An 18,148-nucleotide genomic window follows, 5' to 3' on the forward strand; every position below is an offset into this window, starting at 1 on the left:
AATTATTCCTGTTACCCGAGAGATTTTTTAGGGTATTTAAAAAATTATAATTTCTAATGACCTTTGAATTATATACTGAATTTAATTAATAAACTGGTAATTTTTCTCCTAAAATAATACTTTTGATGCATATTTATACTATGTGATGATGGCTATATACATGATTGGTTAGATATTATTCACAAAACAACAACAATAATAATAATATATCTCTACCCATCTACTGTAACTATACTAACTAGAAACACCCAGCTATGAGTTAAATATATATTATCAAATTTTATGAAATTTAAAATTTATAAAAGCTTAAATTTTTTATTTTATGTATGTTTTTACTTATTATAATAATAATTAAAATGGGATAAATTAATTTTTAATTATTTTTTTGTTCTAGTAGACTTAATCTAAATCAGTATACGTAACATGAATGATGTATTTCTATCAGCAGGTGTGTAATTCATTTCGACAATTTATAAATATTAGTAATATTACCTACACATTGATATATATTAGCAATGACATGCGTGCAATTTTAAGTAAATTAATGATAATGAAATATACAGTTATAAGTTATAACTGCTTCCATCATAGTAGATGACTGAAGGCTAATAAAAAAAAAAAAAAGTTATAACTGCATGTAACAATAGTACCTCTAAGTATAATGTATAAACAGATAATTTCCTTAGGGTAATAATTAAGATGGCTGCATCCGAGTTCCGTCCCAAATATAAAAATGTAATTTAAAGATATACTAGTTCCGTCCCGGTTTTTTTAAATTGATTTGGGCTGATGTTTTTTAACAATAGATTTTAAGCTTGAATTAAATCGAAATAAAAAATTTACAAGAAATATAGATTATAAGATGAATTCAGAATTTGTCGGTGTAGTCTGTAGTACATGGTTGCTTATGATTTTTTATTTTTTTCTTGAATTGAATATTCGTGTAATTTTATGTGTAACTGTAAAATCAATTCTATTTACGACTTTTGATCGATTGCCGATTATAACGTCTTTTAGTTATAAGAACGTAAGCAACAACTCCCGCTATATAACTAGAATAATCATATATTCGCATTTACTAATCTGTGATCGACCTACCCAACTAAATAAATGACGGTCATTAAATTATCTATAATATTATGTTGATCGAAAAACTATTATTTTAGGCATTTATAAAATTCAAATGGTTTTAACGTTGATTCGTATTAGATTTTAAAAACGTTGAATAATAATAAAAGAAAAAAACAATTAAACGCATTTCAGCTAGTGATAGTGTACATTATTATTTTGAATATTCTAAAATTTAAGTACTTGTGGGATTTAATTTGTTTTTATGCTGAACAATATTTTAATTATACAATGTTCAATGGTTATCTGTTGGAACATTAAGCATTATAATTATTGGAAGCGACGAAAACGGTTTTGTCTTATACATTTTTCAGTCAACGGATTGTTTTAATTTCTTCCGTAATGGCTATTAAATTATAAAAAGCAGCCACTGGAAAACAAACCCCACGGTCTTCAAGAATTATTCTTGTTTCATAATCTTATTCCTTATTCTATTTTACATTGGCTTGCAGTATAAACTATAAAGCCATAAAACAAAGTAGGTAATTAATTTAAAAGCACAGTTATGTTTTTATTTACTAGTTATTACCTTCATCCTTCTGATACGATATTATTTTTAATAATAACGAAATCAATTGTTAAATTTGTTTTAAGCCTCCTCTATTAGTTTTATTACTTTTGTTTCAAATATAAAATACTTTATTGCACATTTTTACCGACTCTACTTGGGTATTTTTTTTGCAGTTGGAGGGGGTTTCATCAAGGCATGTTACGCTGTACACTGATGTATTGTGATTTGAATTACACTAACAATTTTAATATTGTATTGTGAAATATAAATAAACCATAATATTATAATCAATATAAAAACCTATTTTATTTAAAGGTTGAATTTGTTGTTGGTATTATATTATAATAATATGAAGGCCCATCATGACAACGTTTATGTTAACATTAATTGTAAAATCTGAAAAAGATTAAATTCTCACGAATAAGATATAATTTTAATTCTTTCTAATTCCTTGAAACTATAAACTAGGCATCTCAATAGCATATATTTTAGCATAAATATGTTTTTAGGCTTCAGAATACAACTTTTTTTTCGTAACCGTATATTTTTTTTTTTTTTGTAACGTTCAAATATTATTTCAAGTTACCTTGGTATCCGCCATCAATTGACAAATAATTACGTTACCATAGAAATAAAAATAAAATTTTTTTTCGTAATGTTCTTCGTAAAGTTGCCTATGTGACAATATAATATAGGTGTCATAAAAATAATTCTATTTTTTAATTTTGTAAAAACTATTTATTATTTGTATTGTTATATATAATTTGAAAAATATTCATTCGTAATTAAAACTATTATTTAGCAATCAGTGTTTATTATACACGACTCTGACAAATATTCTGGCGATTGAGCTTATGAGTAGAAGTATTATTGACCCCGAACAAAGCGTTGTACAATTTAGAAGTAATATATACAGGGTGATTCAATAAATATACCACCTCCATTTTCAATAAAGTAATAAATAAATTAAATTCTGATTTTGAAATTTTTGAAAATGATTAAGTAAGTACCATATTTTCGAATTCTTAAAATTTTTTCTTGCTTTTGTGGTGACACAAACTTCTATTTTTCAAACGATACATCTGTGCACAAATATTTTTATGTAATAGTAGCACCTGCTGAAATATTATTTTACTGTTTTTTTATTTTTTTATTTATCTTGAAATTTACATAAATAAATTTCCGCTTCGACCACACAGGCCACTAGCGTTACATTTTTAGTTAAATACAATTATATAATAATAGATATGGTATATATCTTAAATAAATTTACAATATTTTAGTTGTGACTTACAAAAGGTTTATTATTTTTATTGTTTTGAAAAATTCTATTGCGTTGAATTAATTTTCAGGTTTATTTTACAGTTTATCTTATTGTAGATATAGTATATTACAATATATATATTTAAATTTAATTTTCTAAAATATTTATCAGTATAATAATATTTTATGCATTTTGGTGTAATAAGTATCAACTATTCGATTATTATAACAACAATGTATAATCTACTGTGTTCGTTGATTTTGGTTTAAAAATTAATTAGTCAGGAACCAACACTTAATTGAACTTTAAAAGCGTTTGTAGTATCTTCCACATATCCCAAGAGAATGGGCATTGTAAGTAATTGTAAAACTTAAAAATTAGGTATTATACCAAACATCACGCGTGTGCGTCTGAATTTTATTTGTGATGTTGGATACTTGTAATTTTATATTATTAAATTAAGAAGTTTTACACAAAAAAAACATATCGGTAGCTTTACAAAAAACAAATGTTCAGACGATTTCTGTTATTTATTAAATACGACGTGACGATGACGATCTCAAACAGAATTACAAATTGTTACAGAATACCATGAACTTCCAATATTAAATATACTATAATATAATATAGCTATTATATATAAGATCGAATATAGCGTAATGATCACTCCGAAAATGGTAACGTCAAAATAATGTGACAGAATATACTAATTTTATTTAAAACATGTATACTGTAGCTTTAAGTTCCATAAAAGAATTTTTTCTTCACTTCTATTTTTTATGTTTTATACCAGCAGCTTGATATTACCCAAGTTTTTAGATTTTAAGATTTCGTAAAAATGTTGAACGCAAAAACTTTTTGTTACAACTCACGAACAACATTACAAAATAAATACATGTTCGTCAATAAATCATGGACAATCAGGTGCACATGTATAATATGTTTATATGATTGGGTTTAACACGAAAGCTGTAAACAAAAATCATTAATAGGAAAACTTATACATATAACTATTACGACTTATTCGGAGTGAAACTAAACAACGTTTACACTTATCAACACTTATGAGTTACCTGTTTGTTTTACAGTCAACGAGCAATCATTTATATACCTACAGTCCTTTAAAACGAATTATAAGTTGAAGTTTAATCAAAATGTATCGCAATATATAATTTCAACTAGATAATCAATCACGCGTGTACAATTACTTGAAAACACACTGAACATTTGTATCACACTTTTGAATAGGACATCAACCAAGTAGACTACGTCTTATTTTAATTTTATATTATCCTGAGTAAAAATTATAAAATAAAACAGTATAATATTAAATCCTTAGATAACACAATATATTGTATATTATAGGTGCATGTTCGGAACTAGGAGGAAATATAATTTGATTGTAAGTACCTTTGAATTTGAAAGATAGAAATAATACATTATATAATACGTATTTTAACATTTATGAATTTATGAATTCAATTAACAAATTAGTAATATATTATAAGATGTACAAAAGTGTAAGTTTAATCTAAATAAAATGATGCCACATATTTTCGCAATAACTGCCTGCAGTTTATGCGTCCGGTGGAGGTTTTGATTATCTATATAAAGATATCATCGTGTTATTTTATTACTATTTTTTTTTATATATAACATTTATACCACGTAAAAAAAAATTGACAGACCTCACTGTCATTTCAGAACACACGTATTGGATATTCGTGATATACATAATACGCATTTTTATTATTTTGAGTTTTCAAGCTATAATACTATGAATCTATAATAAGTGACATACGTATGTGTTTGAACCTATTCAATTTTCATATAATACGCACTTTAACTGAGATTGTTCTATTCTATTAGATTTATATTCAATCACAACGTGTTCGTTAGTTAAATAATGTAGGTGTATCAATGTATGTAAACTTTTTTTCTCAAAAAAATATGGCTTAAGGGTTAAACATTATAAACAGTGAATTATAGAATTTACTTATATAATATATTTAATATACATTATTCAGCTATATAGAAACATTTTACTAAATAAAAATTTAAAAAAACGAATTCATGTACATCTTGTAATATTACTGAAAATAAACTTACAGTTCAGAAATATTAGTGACTTATATATTATGTATATCAAGATTTTAATTACGATTGCTAAGGATTTATTAAATTTAAACAATAAAATAATTAATTTTTTTTTAAATTTGTAATCTTGCAAATAAGTTAATCCACTGAATTTATTATAAAATAAGTTATGTTTATAATAGTATTTTTAAATAATAACATTTATTTATGAATTATTCAAATCGATAGTTTCAAAATAATAGTTTCATTTTTTTGAAATTATATTTTCATAAATACATTAATACCTAAAATAATACATTAATTCTACGTTGAATCCATTGAACAAAAAACAATCCAATTTAATATGGCTTATATAAGCTATATACTATATTGATATCAGGTATCAGTTTTATGCGATTTCCTATATATCACTGTTGACTCATGAAAATTAAAATTTATAAATAATTGATATTGGGTTGGATGACCACGAATTTAAAAAAAAATATGTTTTGAAATTGACAAAACTGTTCGATAGAGTCAGTTATATAGAAAGTTATCATTTATTCAATAAAAATCTTGTTCAAAAATGCATTGAGGGATGTGCATATTATTATTAATAATAATAATTCGATGTCTGATAAATAATTTAAATTCTCATACCGATATTTTTCTAAATCACACATTTTATATTTTACCTGTAATCTTTTTATATAATACAAATAAACAACCGAATAATTTAACAACAGTTTTCTAAATATTACTTTATTTCATAATAATAACTGAAACGAATAAAATAATAAACTGGGACAAAGAAAAAAGGCCAAGTGCCTTTCAATTGGGTATGGAGTGATTCAAACCCAACATCGGTATCCTTTGAAATCGAAAAATTATTTTTATATACAGAAATAATGTATGTATGATTTAGAAATTCAACTTTATATTATTTTAATGGTTTCTTTCTTATGATACTATATACTATATAGGTATACCTGATTTGTATTTTCATACATAATAATATGTATAACAAGTAACAGCATATAATTCAACAGCGATTTTATGTTGTTTTACTATAATCGATAATTCATAATTTATGAATTATGATATTACAATCGGGAAATTATATGAATAATGAAAACATCATGCATGGGATGGTTTGTGAAAAAAATATTATTTATGTAGATGATTATCTACACAAATAAAATAAAATATAAATAACAGTATTAAAAATTAAAAATAATTTTCCATAAACAGGTTCAGATTTGATGATAATTTTTTTCTGCCTTTTTCAGTTTCATGGTATTGTGCCAATAATTCAAAATATAATTAGTATGATTTATTATCTATGATGAATTTTCAGTATATTGCATAGTAGTGCTAAATTAGTTTAAATTATTGTTTTTAAATAACAAAATATAGTGAAAACATACAGTCGTTAAATAAAAATAGTTGTGCATTTTAAACGTAAAATAAATATTTGCAGAATAAAACAATGGTTTTTGGATAAAGATGATCATTTTAATTTTTGAACTCAAAGCCAGAATTTATAATATTGGATTTTTATAATGGATCATATTTTATACGAAAGCGTATAAACCGCAACAATAGAAATATTATTAATTCTTGCTTTGAGTTCAAAATACTTAAAGATTAACTTTGGAGTTTTGGAAAAATTACACAAGAGTAAATAGATTATCGAGTATATATATTATATATATATAGCTACCGCAAAAAAGATTTAAAGTATTTTATTTTTCCTATAAATCACTGTATTGCAATTTCGATCATGGCTTATTTTATAGTAGCAAACCAATAATATGAATACATCGGTAAATTGGATAAGCGTTTCAAATAATACACCAGATATATATATATATAGCTCTATACTTGTACGTACTTATATGTTTAAGTTTTGGACTTTGTGGTATACCTTTTTAAACGCAACAATATTTATTGAACACGGGACGCTACAATATATTCATGTGTGTATGTGTGTGTATGTGTGTGTAGCTTTGGTGCTCGAGCTCATCGTCTATATTTTTATCGAATTATTTTTCAACAGACGATGGCATATTTTTTTATTTATATTTTGTTTTTTTCCGCGTGCATCATATGTTATGCAAAGGGGGTGGTTTGATTGGGAGAGCAGACAGGATACAGATTATACGGTGATCCTCCAGCACGCACACACTTGCACACCCATATACAGTACCAGTACCACCATATAGTAAGCATACATCACACAAAATAATATATACATTTACAATGTCTGTATGTGTGTGTGTTTGTGTGCATTAAACATATAAAGCGCTCAACTCTCATCAGAGAATAAAGCCGCGTAATGGATACTGTATTCGAAATTGTACAGTTATATTTTGGGGTGAGAAAAAAAAATTAAAATCGCGTTTAAAAAAAAATGTTTTTATCTATCGGGATTACATTACGGGTATAACGAAAAAAAACACACGCAATTTACGTAAAATTGTACTGTAATAAAAATAAAAATGACAAATCGCTTTATAATAATAATCAAAACGAGTACGTATTGTATGCACAGGCTATATGATTGTATAAGCGATTATGTGGAGAGATGGTGATTCAATAATCGGTCCACAACAAACCAACGCACCACCGATAATATAATACTATAACGTGCATAATATACCTACCTACTACCTGTTTACGAATATTAAACTTTTGGGTGAAAATTTTGAAAATATTATTTTCAATATTGCGTGTAGTGTGTAAACAAACATGGGAGTATATTATATGATTTGTTAATCAAATAAAAACTGTAACATATTGTCCGGTTCAATAAAATATCAATATAATCTAATCTAATATAATAACATATAATAATTATAGTATTATACACTAACTCCATAACAATTCTATCATTTTAACAACTGAAATATACTTATTTATAGGGCTCGGATGTTTATGAAATTGCATATTTTTTTTCTATTTGTCCAATATAATGCTAACCTGGAATCTGGATACAAATTTTATTTATGTTCTACTGAATCAAATAATACTATTTTTACTTTGCATATTTTTGCATATTTAATGGTTTTGTTTTTTAATTGCATATTTTGGGATTTTAAAAACAAAATTGCTTATTTCAGTACATTTTTTTAAAAATCAATTTAACTTAACGAATTACAAAATTAACTACACCATTTTTATATAAAAGTTTTATGGGTGGTAAGTACAATCTACTACGTATTGGCGTAAAATATAAATGTTTATTATCGACTTATCATGTTTGTTCGAGACTATATATATTGTACTTTATTAGACAACGTATACCTATAGCAATAATTGAATATTGTATACGGCGACAACCAGACAACGTATTAGTACGACTTTAATCGCCGTGTCAGTCAAAACGTGTATTATATTTTTCCGCGGCGAGATTTAAATAATAGCCCTATGGGGAACGTGGTTAGAGGTGGCATTTTACTACGCTGATAATTTTACAAGTATACAAAATGTATTTCCAAAATTGAATAAGTTATTTATATAATATTCGTATGGGTAAGTATACTATTAAATATTCTACAAATGAAAACCACTTGTTTCAAATAATATTTAGATAGATGCGAATCAAGTGCGTAGAATATTCCTTTCAACAGTGAACGCTCATATATTTTTATTCTGAAAAGTACCTATTGAATAACTTTATTCGAAATATTTTTCATGTATCACAAACTATATTATAATTCGGTTCGCTCAAAGTATAATGTCCAAATTGATTTGATGCCTGCCGCAGCATTGGAAAAGTGGTCTAGCAAATAGTTATTTTATCTATGATGATGACTTGAGTTGCAGTATCAAACTATTAAACTTGTAACTATAGGGTTCAGATTTTTAAATATTGAAAGACGATGCTTGTATTCTATAAAAGTATAAACGATAAAAATATTTTATTTTTATGCAAAAAAGCTGAATAAATAAATATCAAAATAATATGTCTTAATATTGTGTATAATTTTATTTATTTATTTTCAACAAGTAAAAATGAGGTTAAGAATTATGAAAAGATGAAATGTAACAATAATTTCAAAAAAATAGAACACAAATTCATGACAAATGTTATACGTACGTTTGGTTAGCCCTTGCCCCCAAAGGAAAATCTATAAACAAATTATACAGATATTTAGCACGTAATTCGCACGAATTCACACGCCTAGTTTGAAAATTCACACGACCTTCCTTCCCTTCGAAAAACAAAAAAATCACGGGGGGGGGCAGCGACACGTCTCGCCAGCCCCCCCCCTGGTGGTCCAAATTAACATTTTCGGAATTTTTCTTTTTAATTTTAAAACAAAAAAATTCATGGGTGTACATACATTTATATAACTATTCAGTCTTGTAAAGTATTCGAATACAAGTATTTGAATATTTGTAATAAATTACGTGTTAAAGTATTTTTTAAATATTCTGAATATTTTTTAAAAGTATTTATTTAAATACCATATAAGCCTGTTTTAATTTGACATAGTAAATATAAGGAGTTACAAATTTTGAAATGTGTTTAATAATATTGAGAAATACTTATTACAATTATTATGTTTGTTAATAATTAATTTTAAAAAATAATTAACTAAGTCTTGTAATATTTTTAATCATTCTTGATTCATTTTTATTTCTATTTAGATTTGTTTAATTCAATCAAGATTTTTTATTTAATATAGATTGTTCATTAAAAATAGATTGTTTTTTATTAACTACAGGTGATTTACAAGGTTTTTCATACAGATTTTTATTCAGCTAGACTTTTTATTTATTTATTTATTTTTTTTTATTAATTAAAGGCTTCAAATACAAATGTTTATTAGCCTACAATGGTTTACATGTTTAATTTATAATATAATGGAGATTTGATAGTTGTGATGTGCCGTCTTTGGTTCTTGTCTTATATGTTGGTTGTAAGGTCGGCCATCTTGATGAAGTTTACTATGTTTTTTTCTTGTCCTGGTCCGAGTGCGTCTTTGAGTGAGGAGGTGTTTATTTTTGCTTTTGATCTAGCGTAATTGTAAGTGGGGCATTCTAGGAATATATGTTTAACGGTGAGTTCGCAGTTGCATGTTTTTTTTTTTAGGTTATACACAATTTTGTAATTAGATATTTTTCAAAACTTACCATTATAATCTTGATTTAATAAAAAAGCCTAGTTACATAAAAAAATCAATAAATTTATATTAAATATAGATATTCTATACAACAAGGTTTTTTTTTACTATATTTTATTATTTTATATTCGTTTAAGATTTTTTATTAAAAATATATTTTTATACAGATGATTTTTTCATTTTTTATTTAATTAACATTTTTTATTCAAATAAGATTTTTAATATAATTTTAATTAAATTTTACTAATTAAATTTAAATTTTTTATTAATTTAAAATTTTGTTATTCAATTATGTATAACATTTAGTTTTTTTTTTATTAAATAATATTTGTTTTATTTGATATGGATTTATCTTATTGAATATAGATCTTTTTTATTAGAATTTTTTTAAAGGTTTTATTTCTATTTTGATTTGTTTTTACAATCAAAATTATTTCATTAAATACATATTTGTGCTATTTAATCAAATTTTTTTATTAAATGTAGATTTTTTATCGAATTCGAATTTTTTTATTCGTGCGAATTACGTGCTAAATATCTGTATAGTTTGTTTATAGATTTTCTTTTTTTTTTTGGGGGGGGGGGAGCTGGCCAAACGTACGTAAATATTATTTTATGTAATTGGTAATATATGTTTAAATGGAGGTCAAAATTTAAAATTATAATTATAATTGAATATTAAAATATCTGAGTAATTTTTCTCTAGCAATTATAAATTATTTACAAAATATAATATTAAAGAAGCCATGTATAAATATATTAAATATGCATACTAAAAACATTGGTTTCCCATAAGATGCGAATTAAACGAATCGTCCACATAATTTACTCTATAATGATAAGCTCAGTAATAACATGATGTAAAAACCTAAAAATCAAGACCTAATTTATAACTTATATCACATTATAATACCTATGCCTTGTAAATTTATTCTACCTTTTTTTTAATGATTGACAACGTCCAGAACCATATTCAACGTATATTATATATGTATATTATATCGTATATACATCATATATATATATATATATATAATAAAGACACACCACGTTGAACATTTATATTATAATAATCGCTGCATTATTCCTATATAATGTGTTTTGTTTGCTCACTAACGAACGTACAGAGACAGAGCAGAGCTACATGCAAACTTTTCTTCTCTTATTATGCAGCCCCTATACGTGTGTATGTGCACTATATCCTACGACACGATGCGCACATGGCATATTATGCATCACACTTTTTAAACACGCGAATATTGAAGTATACGTAGTGTGCCTCAACGAATATATATTTTTATATGTACAGATGCAATAAATGTATACATAATAAATTTTGTAATATTTGTGTACTGTGCTGAATTAAAAAAAAAAAAAATTAAAATTAAAAATACGCAAATAAAGAGCGACTCACGTTTATATTATGCAATGAATGCTACAAACTTAATTTGAATTTTTCACCTCAATTAATTTGCACAGACATCGAGAAAGCTATTCGCACACAGTCGGTGTATGGCCAGAAACAAATCTTGAAAAGAGTGTAAGTCACGAGTCCGGAGACGTTTCTGTTAACTCAAAATTAAAAATCTTAGTTAAAATACTAAATAGTGTATAGTATAAAATATTTAATTCCAAAATGAGTAAATAATATTATATAGGTAAGGTATGTCTTTTCTATAATTATTTAGATAATTTTACTAATGATTTTATGAGCATCTAACCGGACCGAAAATTATATTTTTTAGTTAGTCGGGATACTCATCTTATTCATGTAACAAGTATTGGAATAATCTTATACGTTTGTTATTCAGTATTTGTACTTATTCTTTCAGTGACCAAGTTATAATTTTTTTTTTTTTTTTAATCTTGAAAGATTCATCATGTTTAATGTCGAATGATAATGATATTATATATTGTGAATTATAATACAATGGATTGATTAGTATAGTTCTTACAATTATCTACGCAAGAAAAAATGGTGTTTAACATAAGATATCCACAACACGACCACATCGTTAACGCTAATTATTGGGTTAATATAAACATATTTTATACCATATATTATGACAGCCAGTTTACTATATGAGTGGAAAATCGGGTGTGTACCAAGATATTACTGATTTTGATTTCCACACAACACAATAATTCTCAGAATTAAATTAATGGGTCATCTTGTCTCCAAATGGACAAAGTCTGATATCTATACGAATATACAAACAACGGATCCAGCACCATCATATTCATATTACATTTTATATTTTTATTAAGTTACATTTTTGTTATATAGATCAATTGTTTTTCTAAAAGTATCTGATACTTAAAATACATTTCGTTTATTAAAATCGCCATCTATCTACTTTACTTATTGTTTATTTAAATATTATGTAAACTCTACTAAGTTTATTTATTTATCCACCAATAATTTTCAATTAAATTGTTGAAAACAATTATATATATTATATAATAACTTAAGTCTAAAGTATGGTCTACTGCAGTAATCATTATTATAAATTATAATGCAATTATATCATCCGTCATATATACGATATACCCATAGGCCATCATCCATTGTTTAAAGATAATGTGTCTATTAAACATAATATGTTACATATTATGTAGGTAATCATCAAGTTAAACACATTATTACTAAATTCCATAATACAATCTTATCAACATTATTGGTTCAATAACAAATATAGTCAGAACTAGTCTAGAAATATGGTGTATATTATAATTAGGTATATAAAGTCGTGAAATATTTATGAAAAGGTCATAATAAAATATTAAATTTCAGTATCACAATATATTACACGGTATTACGACATACCTCATACTACTTTTAAATAATTAAATTAATTTATAAAAATTGTACTCATATAGTATAATTAAGATTCTAAAAATATTCTACAAACACCATAAATAACCACGCAGTGGCCCATATCAAAATCATTTTTTCCGAGCAAATTTCCAATTATAATATGCAGTATATAATAATAATGACCAAACAATGTAAATATTATGAACGAGTCCGACACTTAGTTACTGTATATCTTATATTTACTGTCCGTAGATTTTAACTCTCAAAACGGTACAATTTTAATAATTATTCCTTTCATCTACCTACTTAAATTATTGTTGTTCTTAAAATATGAATAAAATATGTTAATAATTCGGGTATAATATCAAGAATTTTTACGAATCTTTGATATTTAGATAGATGTAAGAAAATGTAAATTGTCTCGTTTGATGCCGACGACAAGACAATGACTTTGTTGAATAACCGTAATAACAAAGGACTAAAGGAGTAGATATTTGTACAGAAAATAGAACAAGAAAACAGACCTCACAGTGTATACATATAATAAGGATCGTTATTTAAACTTTGAAATATTATTGAAATCAAATGTTAAAGTACTTATTACACAAAGATAATTATTGTAAAATTTATTTTTTCACATTTTATCTTCTGATTAAATTAATTTATAAATCGAAGAAAATTTTTTTTCTAAAGTGGGTGGGCACCACTGTGTTGTATAGGTGTCGAGTGGATCACTGTCATAGTTGTGTTAAATGTAAATTCAGTGATTAGCATATCATACGAAAAGTCGGAAAACGATTTTAACAAAGGCAGTCTATATTTTGATATTTGCATTAAAATAAATTGTTTTACTAATAATATTACATTGGTTGATTTAATTTCGCAGTAAATAGTACATTTACCTATTATTTATTAATATTTAATTAAATATTAAATGTTATTATTATACGACATTTTGAGTTACTATAAACTACCTTATCGTAGAACAATGTGGATACTGAATAGGTTCAAAATATAAGTAGCCAATAGCTTAAAATTAGTTTACATTTTTTTTTATGTAATTTATATTAAGTACACTATTTATAATATACCTACGTGGCTACGTAAAAGCTTCAAGTTCCCACAAATAATGTTTTTGAATTATAATAAAATAAACATAATTGTTACCCTTCGTTTTAATATCCAATTTAATCCCAATTTGAACTTCAAATATTTATGTTGAAATATTTTGCATTTTTTTGGCGAATTCTGGTTTCAAATTACATTTTTTATTTTATTTAAATTTTTTTTAAATTTTTTTTCTTATTAGCTTCCAGTAAAAACTGAAATTTTTTATTTTTATTTGATACATTTTATAATTAATTATCATAATCTATGTTTATTATTCCAATTTTTTTTAATTTTAGATCAAGGTTGTTAATAGTAGGTATGTATTATGTGAGCACAGCTAAAATTTTTTAATAGGTGGGTATTGAATACTTTTGTTTTGACCCCTTCCCCCACAATTCAAATTAGTTTCCACCTCTGATTAGCTATTTGTAGGGAGAACGGTTAGTTTGGAACACGTAATGTATACATGCCAAGGATTTGTTGCTGAAAATCTGAGTGATCACTGGTCACCCATCTGGATGCTAGCAACACCGGCCGGTACGTACACTCAGAGCGTTTCCACGTTTTTTTTTTACTATAACTCAGCATCGACGGGTAATATAGCTTATCTTTTAACCGTTATATATCTATGTGTAAAAAAATATACTGTTAGCATAATCACAGAAAACGAATTTAGCACTCGTTTTGAGACATATAAGAGGTAGGATTTTTAACGGGCTACGAAGTTCACGTGTTCAGCTAGTATATGTTTTTATTTTGTAAAATACTTACAAGAATATTGAGAGGTGCTAAAAAATCTCAAGAAAAATTACATAACAGCAAATTTACCTGTTTCCGGTCGAAAATTATTTAGGTGTGCTTTTTGAATACGTATACCTCTATGAGGAAATATAAATCTCAATATATTTCAGGAGAGTTTAAAAAAAAAAAACTCTTATAATAAGTCAATCTGATACTGAAGTCTAAATAGTTTTTAGAATTAACTGTTGATTGCTTTATATTATAATATAAGTGCAGTATGATAATAAATTAATAAATAATAACGCATTCATAATAGTGGACAGTCGTGTTGTGCAAGATCTCCAAGAAAATAAAATCTGAAATAAATCCACCTATTAAGCAGTGCATAACGAATAACTATTTTTAGAATTGTTTTTATTTTTTCAATTAACAAAAGTGAATTCTGAGTTCGACAAAATAATAACAATGTTTTCATCCTCGGTCATAAAATACATTACTCTTTCTGATAATTTGACAACACTTCAACATGCAGTTTAAGAATGTGAGGCATAACGGGGCCATTCTAATATTTATGTCTTATACTGGTAACAATGATTTAAGAATTGGATATTGTATAAAATCGTTGGTCTTATGATATCGCAAAAAATGTCATGTTCGAATATTATTTATGATTTATCTTGTTAGTTATAATAAATTAAAATCATTACTAGCCAATCCGATCAGTGCTTTGAAATAATGAACTATTATTTTATCTTTAAATCTCCGATATTTGCTTGCAATATTTTGTTGCACTGTGCCAACTTGACGGACGTGTAAAATCTTCTCAACTTTAAAGAATTTTAAATTCTATACTTGTTTATCAATGACGATTGTATTTAAATGTACTCAATGAAATAGATCTAATCAAAGATCTAGTTTATTCTTATTTTTAATTTAATATTTAATTTTACCTATTTGTGTCATTGCTGTAATAAGTAAAATGCATGAAATATATATAAAATAAGTTTAAGTTCGCAAATTTAATTTATCACAATAAATGATTTTACTTTGCAATAATTTATTTTTCTTTGATATAGCTTACAAAGTAACAATTAATATAATATTATTATATTTATCCTTATAATTGTTCTTATAAATGAATATATTATATTATTTATAATGTTTGTTCATCAGTTATTTCAATAAAAATAAGTTCGAGTTGATCAATTTAATTGCATAAAAGTTAAAGGTATGAATATTTATATAAATTGAATAATATTTATTTGACGTCCCCATTTTTTCCCGTGTATAGATATGCGTTAAAATTGAATAAAATTAAGTTTTTACTGTTTTTTTTTCACCAGGAATTCAAAGGAAATGTTATTGCAATTGATTCGTGATAATATTAATTTACATATTATAACAATCGCATATTTGTATTTATATAAAAATATCACAAAAAAATAAAAATAAATAAACAATTCAACCATAATATGCAAACCTTATTTGGAGTGTCCCCGTTTTGTCATATACGTCCCATCATGATTCATGAGTACGATTTCTCTTAAGTCATCCCATTATGGTCTTCGTGCAGTGTTAGGTGCAGTGTTAAAAATCCCAAAGGTTTTGTTTATATTTTTTAAGTGGATAGATATCGATATTATGTAGTTAATAAATAATATTTTTAATCAAACGGAACTCGATAGAAATAATATTATTATATAATGGGTGAGCGTTAATGCACGATGTCTAAACAATCCCAACAAATCACGATTATAATATACGAGTGATGGTAATAAATCATAACCCCTCATCCGCTACCACCCCTTACCACACGACATTACCGACGCGAAGCTGTGGACTAAATTGGTTTGGAGAAATATGCGTGATGAATTAATGTTTGCAATGCAAAATGTGAACAGCGCTAAATATGACATTACGTGGTGTTTATGAACAGGATTGTACAAAGTGATTGTGCACAAAGATGCTGCACATGATATAATAATGCTTCCTGCATATGTTCGCGAGTCGTAAATCGGTAACAGTATCGCACACGGTATAGGGGGTAAGTAGGTACATCATGTCATAATACACGGTGGAAAACGATCGCGAGTTCACTTCTGATTGGCACTCCGGCAGTTTCCGTCAAAGTATAGGTTAAAAAAAAAAATAAAAATAAATGAAATGTTGAGAAGTAGCAATAAAAGTAACAATATAGTCAAATAACAAGGGCTAATCGATTTCATATATGGTGTTTTTTATTTATTATAGTATTTACGTATATATATATATATATATATATATATGCGTTATGCGGATAATATTACATATCATTGAATGTTTAATATATGTAGACACCTACCCATATTATATACTCGCAGTGTCGACGGTTATAACCTAATCTAATAACCCATACCTACTTATGAATGTTGTAACAGTGCATGAAAATAATTCGTAATAACTTTCGAGTATCTTTTATAATAAAACGTATTTACGATGTGATAGTTATTGAACACCAAACAATCGCGTATTGTATCGCGTTATAATAATGTCACGCGTGTCATGTATTGTACAGTCACATGATATAGGTACCGTTGTACTAATATATATAGACACATATTATGACATATAACACAAAAATAGTTATTAAAAAATATGCTCTTAACTGTATTTTATGTACCTAGGTATGTATTTAAATAATTGAATGACAAGTATATTTAATCAGTTATTCTAAAATTCATATTAAAGTACACTCAATTAGTATTTAAAATGTTTTATTAATTTATTGGTCCATATTTATTTTTTATTATTTAGTCTGGGATTTAGATAAATTAAAAAAGGTAAAATTATAATTTATAAAAGTGGTTATTTAATTTAGGTAAATTTATAAACCTACGAAATAAAACTTTTTGTTATTTAATATAAATTATATAAGAATCATATAACTATCTGAAAAAAAAAATTAAGTGGAAAATTCCTTTGAGTCTTTGTTACACCTCCCATTAGACCTTAAACCAGTATTTCTTTCAGGAACTTCTCCGTGAGAGTGGAGCATTAGTCCCCCCCCCCCCCCCCATCCCCGAAGAAAATGTGAAGAATAGTAAACAAAATAAAATATTTATCAGACAAACGTAATTTTTATATCACCGTAAATCAGCTACAATAGATAAGAGTCAACGCAGTATTCACAGATTTCTTGAACAAAACTGTAGATTTGTTTGCAGCTAAGTAGTACGCCAAATTCGGTTCTTTTAGATCGTAGAACATAGAGAACTAAAAAATTAAAAAATTTTGTTTCCAGATATTATTTTTTTTTATACTAAAATTTTTTTTTTTAATTTTATATTTTTTTTTTTTCATAAAGTAATGTAGAATAAGTAGAGTAAAAT

The 18,148-nt window shown here is 25.6% G+C and overlaps 1 protein-coding gene across 1 annotated transcript in view; it reads right to left on the reverse strand.

Moving 5' to 3' along the window:
- The window catches only part of LOC107170450 (uncharacterized), a 66,351-nt gene that overhangs the window by 31,679 nt on the left and 16,524 nt on the right, over positions 1–18,148 (reverse strand). The gene's annotated exons all lie outside the window — the stretch shown is intronic.

The sequence above is a fragment of the Diuraphis noxia genome, unplaced genomic scaffold (genome assembly GCF_037042655.1).
Source record: "Diuraphis noxia isolate RWA-SAM2 unplaced genomic scaffold, SU_Dnox_SAM2 contig0003, whole genome shotgun sequence".
NCBI lineage: Eukaryota > Metazoa > Arthropoda > Insecta > Hemiptera > Aphididae > Diuraphis > Diuraphis noxia.